Consider the following 9,606-nt stretch of genomic DNA (forward strand, 5'->3'; position numbering starts at 1 on the left):
CTGTATAATATTATCAGGATATATATACCAAAAGCTGGCATATGATACTGATGGATAAAACATGAACTACTATCAAGGGAGAGATAAATGAATGCCATATTATAAAACACATTTGACATCAAAGAAAATCTTGAACTTTAAGACCTTAAAGTGCTTAGACTGAGCACTCAGATGACACAAACTATACATCGTTTTGAACTTTTAACACACTTGTGCTTTCTTGTTTTTCATAACCTCTACAGATAACACATGTTTAAAATCAAATGCGCACTGAGGGAAAGTATTGTTTATCAGAAAAATGTTATTTTGTCTGCCCATATATTTACGGTGCAGGTCTGGTTCTGTTGAGTGACATTGAAACAGGGAAGTAATCACTTGACAATTGAAAGCAATTCCATTCCAAAACCAGAGGTATTAATTTGCTGCTTTTATAACTTGGCTGAGAGGATTTGACTCTGCCTGCCGCTAAAGCATTAGTGAGGTGGGGTCAGTCACTGAGGGCCCGGTTTATGTATTCACATCAACAGTGTTGGACAGGGTTCAGGTTGGGGCTCTGTGCAGTCCGGTCACGTCCCTCTGAAGCAAAGAGTGGAAGCCATTTCCATATGGACCTTTTCTTCTTATAGCACATGAAATTGCTGCATTAAAACAATACAACTAGGCAGTCACATACAGGTAAGTAAATAAATATATTAACATTTGGTGGACAAGAAAAGAAGAAATTAGACCCAAAGGAAGAACTTTCTCTATTTTAGTGCGATTGGGTTTTGTCTACAGAAATGTTTCTATTGATTGTAAAAATGTATATTCACAATGCAAACTTTACCACCCAAAAAATATTCTGTCAAAACAAGTATGAAAATCTACTGGGGAGATACATAGCCAGTCACAGTGTACATTAGCAAAGGAACAAGAGGAAAAAATTAAGAGACTGTGTGAAATCACTGTTTTCTCTTATTTTACTTTTATAAGTTTACTGTATGTTTGAGTGAAATTAACATTGTTATTTTTTTCCATGAACTACTGACAACATGTCTCTGAAATTCCAAGCAAAAATTTAGTACTTATCTGCAGAAAATGAGAAACGGTCGAAATAAAAAAACATGCAGTGCTTTCCGACCTCACATAAGTTCATATTCTCTTAGAAACAACAATATTGATGTTTTAACTCAGAATGAGTTCAGAAATCAATATTTGGTGGAATACCCATGAGGTTATTATTGGTGTTCAGTGCAGTGGTCTCTTCATTTTTCCTAGCGCTGTACATATCAAGATATTTTTCTTGTATAATTATTCTCCATGTTCACAAAGAAATTAAGTATTTATCTTTAAATATCTGTGTCATCAGAATACTTTTTAATAGCAAGCTGTGCATTAGTTGTGTAACACAATAGCAGTGAATCAAGTCAGCTGGAAGTCTCACTTTTCTTCATGAAGGTTGAACTACTAAACTGTAATGTAGCTGTTAAAACGTTACTCCAAACTTATCTTTCATTCCACTAGAACTCGATTTTCCATTAGGTTTCCATCAGCAAACATTCTTCAAAGAAACTAGTATGAATTTATGTGAAAGTGAGACATCTTGTTTGTACATAAGCTTGTTGTTCTACTGTTATTATTATTATTTTTTTTTATCAGCTAAACTTGTTTAGCCACTTGGAGGTCCATAATAAACAATAAATGTTATATATTGTTACTGGAAGTATCTTACCCTATTCAAAAATACGCACATTACTCACTAATTATTAATTTTATGAAAATACATTGTAGTTTTAAGACCCCTCATTTTTAATGTCTTACAAAAAAATTAAGAACCATTTGCTTTACTCATTAATTTTCACTGGAAATTTTTAAAGAGAGCCATGGAGAATTTAGTAAATGAGCCTGAGAGTTAATATAATTAACTACTACTTTTCTGTGTTGTTAATATTGAGCAAAACCCTCAATTTAACAAATCCCCACAGAATAGTGTTCATATCACAGTACAACAAATCATTGTAATTACTGGAGTCTTTTTTTTTCACTATAATTGTATAACTTTTCAATATTTCAGCACACAGTTGCTATTTTGCTGAGGAATAAACACAAATCAAAGGCCGTGTGCATCAATAATTAAGACAACAGCAGACAGTAATTACAAAAAATGTTTTCATGTTTGTTATTGTGACAGAAACCAAGACAGCCAAGAAGAAAAAGGGAAGTTCATGAGTCTGTCATGACGCTTAATGCCAAATTATAAACTGCACCCTCTTGCTGAGACCAATCAAGACACTGATCCCTAGCCAAGAGAGCTGGAGGTTATTTTGCCCCTCTGTGGGTGAATATTGCCATAAAACTCAGGGCTATTTCCAAAATGCATATTGAATTTATGGATTTCATTTGGTTTTGTGGTTGTTTCACAAATGTTTGCATTTCAGACATAATTTAATGCCGCTATAAATTCCTTCTGAAGTGTTTCACTTTAAATGAAATTGACATTTTAAATGTTTTCTCTCTGTTAACATTCCTTCCCTGCATGAGCAAAACATACAGTGAAGATCACAAAACAGTTTGCCTTTTACATTTTTTTATATAACACAATGCCTTCTAATACCATGTTTGTAAACATTTATATATATTCTAAATTTGCAAAGCACATCAAGGCTGCAAAAGTCTCATTGGGAATGAAAACATTGAACAAAGTAATTAGTTGCAACAATCTCAGCCATGATGGAGCAGCTTTGGCCACATTCCTCACCTCCCTTTAAATACAGACCAGAAAACTACTGATCATCTGAAGAAATACTGATCACATGAAAAAATACTGATCACTGGGCAGTAACTGAAAAGCAGACAGTTGAAAACATTAACTTAAAACGACTGTCTCATGACTATGCACTGCTATCCATTGCTTTTTATGCCATGACAATATTTTTTGCTGCTGAATCAGATTTTTGTTTTGATAAATCTCAAATTAATGCAAGTATTATAGTTTCCCCAACACTCATGAAAATATGTTACTACTGTATTTAATGTATTACATATAAATTTAGAAATCTGGCTTCAATAACAGCTGGTCATCAAGTCAAGCAAATATTTCTTTTTAAATTCTTTCACTAAACTCATAGAATTCCCACCTTCAGCTTAGTTCAACAAAAAAAAGTTGCCAGTAATTATGTTTTATAACTTTTTTTGAATTTATTGGATAAAATATCCTGGACCTCATGTTTGCCATGGCAGTTATATGTTAGATGGAACTGAACAAAGAAACAATGCCTTTGTAATGAATAGTTCCTGCAGACAGAATGGAGGTGGGGTGAGTCACACTGCAAAGAATTATAAAAATAAAGTTGGTAATGCTAGTCATCATTTCAGTCAAGCAGCAAAAGATCACTGTTGCAGAAAGATTATATATTTATGGTAATATATACCTTCATTTCAGAGTGCAATATTAAGAACAATTTAGTCACCTTTACATGCAGACAAAGACATTTGCAAACATTGTAAAAATGTAAAAGCAGAAAGAAAATTACTCTATGTATGACAAAGTAGATTAATGATCCACAAGATCTGATAAAATACATAGAGAGTCGGGTTTAAAATAAAAACAATAGAAAATAAAAGGCTTTTCCCTTAATTTTACTATAAATATTAAACCAGAGTTCAACTGGTAAAACAAAACAGTTATATTTACGATAAGTAAAATTTTGAAGATGAGGGAAAATATGCAATGATATTTTTTTGGTGGAAGAATTGTATATGCTTTCTCCCAAACACCTGCTGTTTAAATAGGTATATGCACAGATTTTAGGGTAAAGAATCACTCTCCCTTTGCAAAACAAAAGGATATTTGTGGATTTGTTCAAAACATCCTACTTGACACTTTGCAGAGTATTTAGACAACATCTAACAGGGTAGCAACCTTGAGAAATGGAAGAGAAAAAAAATTTTTAACAGTCCCAAGGGTCTCTCCTTTCTCTTCTGGGAAGAATATTGTGGATAAAAAAAGCAGAAAAGAGTGAAGCCTGAAGATCTCAGCTCAAATTTATAAAAAAAAAAAAAGTTGAAGAAACTGGTGAGCATTATCTTTTTTTAAAGACTTAAAGAAATTAGATGAACTGGAAATTACTCTGAAGTTCAGTGAAGCCTTGATGTCTCTGGAGGATTTTTGAAATAAGGAAGGCATTTACTGACTCAACTTAAAAAAAAGTCTGATAGTAGAGTGAATCAAAGGCAAATGACTGGCTGAACCTTTAAAAAAAATAATTGGGAGGAATATCAGCGGAGAATAACAATAATAAAAAAAAACATTTTGAAATCTATATGCCATAGATACAGCATGGGCAAAGGACAGAATGGAAACAGGAGAAGAAAGATAATGAGTAAGATGACTGAGGAAGTTGGTCACTAATCGAAAAAAGCCGTTATCACAAGACACTTAATGAAACTGTCAAATTATCTATAGGCACACAAATGGAACTTCATTTCTGATTGAAGTAAAGGCTATCTCAACTCTGAAAAACTATGCATTTCAATGTGGTATATAAAAAAACATGTAGATATTGGATTAATATAGTTACTTTGGGATTTTTTTTAAGTGAGTAAGAGTGGAAAGTTGTTATAGCCTTTAAATCTAACAAAGTTTGTGCAGAAAGCTCCTGCTGTGATGCCAATCGGCCAGATTGTTGATGGTTTTGGCAAACGTGAGGTTCTGTGGGTCACAGAACATCATGTGGAGTCTGGGAGTTCCCTGAGTGTTTTTGGCATCATTGGCCATAGAGATTAATTAGGTTGGCAACATGTCGAACATCAGATAAAATGCGTAGGATTTTGATGGCAGAATATCAGCTCTGTGAGACTAATGAACATGCATGTATGGTTGTCAGAATGCCCAAATAGATTTCTGAAACTCTCTTCAACCCAAAAGAAATCACATTAAGCAGCTCCATCAAACAGTGCAACCTCATTCAGCTGATAATGCATTATATTTATGTCCCTTCACTCTGTCTTCAGGTTTGTTTGCTTTCATATCGCGAATTTCTACAACATGTAAGGCACTTTGAATTGACTTGTTGCTTAAATTTCTGTTGCTTAAATCTCTCTGTTGCAGAAACAGGTGAAAAATTCCAGATTAAATTGTATAAATATTTGTATTTTAAAAGGGCCTGTTTGCTTGAAAACTGATGTGAGATCATTTCTTATGGAAAATTGTACAATATAAATGAACTGTATCGTAAAATTATGTCCAGCAAAACATTTAACTTCCTTCCAAATTCCCTGTCCTCATTATTCACTCTTGTCATTATTTACCTTCCCAGAAATATATTTTCCACACTATCAACCACAGATATGCAACAAAGCTTCATCTAAGTTTTACTTTGTGTTTAACTGGATTGCCAAATCAAAATGGGTAGATAAGCACAAAAATTTCAGGCAGGATATTCTGTCTGATGAAGTCCCACATTACAATCCATTTCAATAAATGCAGCAAAACCCCAAAGCTGAGATAATGTTCACCCAGGGCTCCACACAAAGGAAAAATCCCAGTTCAGTCATTGGCAAGGTTTCAGAGCAATTTTGCATTTGCATCCTGAAAAGGACTGACAAGAAAACGATAACTGCTGCAGCAAAGTGAGATTAAAAAAGCACAGGGGGAAAAGTCATGTACTATGTGTGGCAACACTTTTATGCAATTATGTCATGCAGAATAAGTTGGTATAATCAATTTGATTTACTCATTCCGCAACTATATACATTTAAATTAATTTTAAAATAAAAACAAGTCTAATGTATGTTACCGTCTATTAGAAAACATGTCAAGTTTTATGCATTTCTCGTAGAATTAAAACAAGAACCCACTCCACTTTTGGGTTAGTGGGTTCTGTTCTTAACTATCATTGAACAAAAGACAAAATAGAAGATGAAAGATGTCTCGTTACGAAGAAGACGCTGCGTCACTGACTGCTGGAGATCGTAACTGACTGGGCAGAATCCAGTGAAACCAGACACAGCCAATAGATCATGAACTGGTCTTGACGTTAAGATCACCTACCTAATAACGTGTTGGTTAAACCTTTTGATGCAAAAAACATTCCTGATCCATAAGATATTGAATCAGGAATTCAAAGGCCTGGAACTGGTTTAAAGTCCTATAAGGTGAAGATTTATCTGCCCAGCACCTCCCACAGATACTCAGATTGATCATTGTGGAATCAACAAGTCAAGTCAATACGTCAAAATTATTGTGCTCCTTGAAGGTGACCTATTATTTGTCCTTGAACAGATTAGGATATATCTATGGGCTATAAAAAACATGTAGAGCAGAGCTTGTCTGGGGTTGCTGAGTAATGATGCAATGTTCGCTGAATTTGACAACAGGAAGTTTCTGAAATGACTCATTTTTCAGATTCCAAAAATTATTAACTTAAGTTGTTTAAGAAGGAGCCAAATGAAAGTACAAAACCACAGCAGGATGAATAATCCCACTCAAAGAAAACAAACTATCAAGGAATACTTTACTCATGAAATGGTGGACATGGTCTGCAACAATGCATAAGTAGGCTTATTCAATCCAGACCTGAAAATCAGGGGTGTTGGAGCAGGAACACATCCAAATATGCAGAATCCAGCTATTGAGGGCAGGAATTTAACAACCCTGCTGTTGTGCATCCTGGTGCTATGGGGTCCCCAGATTAGCAGCCAGCTGTCTATGTTGACTGAAATAATATATGATTCATTAGTCCATCCATTGCTCCATGGTCCAGTTCTGAGGCTTTGCATGAATTTAATAGAGTGGAAGGAAATAAGAAATAGGATGAGAGCCAAAATAAATGGAATTAAGAAAAATACAGTCATCACAATTCCAACATTAACCATACAAATATAACTTAAATTGGAGGGAAGAAAACTCCCGCTTATGCAATTAAGTCTTAAAAAGAGATTGGATAAATCAGGAATTTGCTCGTTTGATCTGTTTAGGCAGATTAATTCAGAGAAGTTCTATGAAGCCAGAATAGCTTTTGCTTAGTATGTCACGTTTTGGGCAGCTTGGTATTGGAGAGATCTGCTTTATAGTTCTGTGCAAGCAAAAGTCATAAATGAAATCGATAAAGATTTTAAATGTGTGGTGAGGTTTAAGCTTCAGTGGTTATTGTTTGAGAAGCAAAACACAGATTCTAACTTTTACCACACAACTTTTTGTTATTGAGATAGACTGTTCACTTTAAATTACTTTCATTTCTCTGCATTGTTGCTAAAAATATGTCAGAAAAACAGTGACTTCCACAGGTTGTCCTGTTTCTTTTTCCACCCGTGAAGTTTAAGGCCACTGGATGACATATAGACAACGTTTCATGTGTTTACACTCCATTTATATATTATGTGCAATTATTGGATGCCATTAACTTTGTTTTCACTTTGTTTTTCTTTCCAATTAAATCTGTGTGTGCATCAGTGCTTCCAACTTTGCCTCTGTCTCATTCCAGTCTTGTGAACACCCAGCTGGCTGCAGCAGATGGTAGCTCATACTGATCCTGGGTCATCTGGATTACACCCTGTTGTGAGGAGTTCCTCTCTAATGTCACCCGGTGTCTTGTTTTGTTTTTTGTGAAGCACCTTGTGTGAATTACCCAGTGTTTGAGGAGGATTTGACCCCCCCATGGGGGGCGGGTCAAATCCAGTCCTCAAGAGCTACTGTCTTGCAATTTTTAATTACATCTTTTATCCAAAACACCCAAATTAAATTTCTGAATTCCCTCATCAGTCTGTTTTTCAGTTTACTGAAAGCTTGCTGAGCCTTCTGAAACAGGAGATCTATGAATAAGGAACACAGTGCACCTCAACAAAAACTTGATTGTCAGCATATAAAGAAAAGGCTCCATGAATAGAAGACTTGCATATGTTATTGACAAAACCTGCGGCGATATTGTTAAAGTGGCAATATTTCAATTACCTTTTTATTTAAAATGGCAATAAAAATTGTAGAAAGACTAGAGCAGATTTACTGCAGCATATTTTTCTTGTGCAATATTTTTTCTTTTTTTCAGTTTCTCAAAGTACCTTTAGAAAAAAATAAGTTTACCGACTTGGAATCCAACTATTTAAGAACTAAATTCTCTTAAGACCCAAAGATTTCTCCCACTTCTAGCAGCGGCTCACACTCGGCTTTATTTGGCAGTTCTTGCCTGTTCCAGCTGGGTACCACAGACTTGGAGGAGTTAATTCTTACTCTGGCTGTTTCACACTTGGCTGGCAACTCCACTGGAGCATGCAGTATGTTTCAGTTCGATAAAACCAACAGAATCACATCATCTGCAACAACGAAAGATGCAATAAAGAGCTCACTGAACTCATGTAAGACCTGTGCTCCGTATGGATAGATGTTCTGTTCATATACATTATTTACTAAGTCAGAAAGAAAAAGGAAAGCAGTGAAACTGGTCTGATGTACATCTGGGCTCTCTAGTTTCACAGTAAATAAATTGGTCTGTTGCAAGAGGGCAACATTCTCAATTCCTACAACATCAGGCGAAAACACCACAAGGGAAGGGCTTGCAAGTTTTATCCAAGTTCACAAAACCCATTACACTCTTTGGCCAAACTATCACATCCACTCCAACATCCCTGTGAGAAGTGGGAAGAGTGTTTAAAACCCAAAATGAAGAAAAACACCTGCTAGAAAGGCTTCTTCTCTCTTAGTCTCCAGCATTAACTTTTCCAGGGAGACTGAGGACTATAATCCCTTTCAGAGACTCCAATATCACAACCGTTGCACAAAGTTGCAGAGGCATGTCAACAACCTAAGAACATTCATTATCCTGAGGCACAAAGGTTCAAACCAATTCCACTTAGATCCAGTGATGCATAAAATATACAACAAAACTTTAATCAGTTGATTTTAGAATATTTTTAATCACAAGATTTTCAACTGTGATTTTTAAGTTTGTGGCTTACAATAGATTTTTATTTGAAAAAAATCAACATTACAAAAAAGAAAAGCTCATAATTGGCAGCTAAAACCACACATCAGGTTTGGAGCTCCATATTCAGGCATCAATATGTACCACACTGGAAACCCAAGAGAAAAGTATGAATATTTTGTTCTCTAGCACAACTTTGAGTAAATTTACTGAATCTTTCCACTTCTACTTGTCTCTTCTATGCCGCCCCCTGGACTGATGGCAACCTTAGCATTTGCCTATGTCCTCTTGAGGAGCTGTAACCGTAATTTTATATATATATATATATATATATATATATATATATATATATATATATATATATATATATATATATATTTTTTTTTTTTTTTTTTGTTTGTTTGTTTGTTTTTTTGTTTGTTTTTTTGTTTGTTTGTTTGTTTAAAACATGCAAATGTTACCACTATTAAATAAATACAAATCATGTTTCAAAAATGTCCTGCCTGAGACACCGTGATGTCTGCCAAAAGTTATACTCGAACACAACCATTCTAAGATGAAAATCACTGAGATTTTCTGCTGCTACTGCAGTTGCAGAATGAAAGGAAGTAAGAGATTTATTCTTCCTTTGCACTGCATTTTGGAGATATGTATGACAATTGCTGTTGAGGCATAGAGGAAGAACAACCTGGCCAAAATGCTGACATGT

This window comes from Poeciliopsis prolifica, unplaced genomic scaffold, assembly GCF_027474105.1.
Source record: "Poeciliopsis prolifica strain line A6 unplaced genomic scaffold, Auburn_PproV2 SCAFFOLD036, whole genome shotgun sequence".
In the NCBI taxonomy this organism is placed as follows: Eukaryota; Metazoa; Chordata; class Actinopteri; order Cyprinodontiformes; family Poeciliidae; genus Poeciliopsis; species Poeciliopsis prolifica.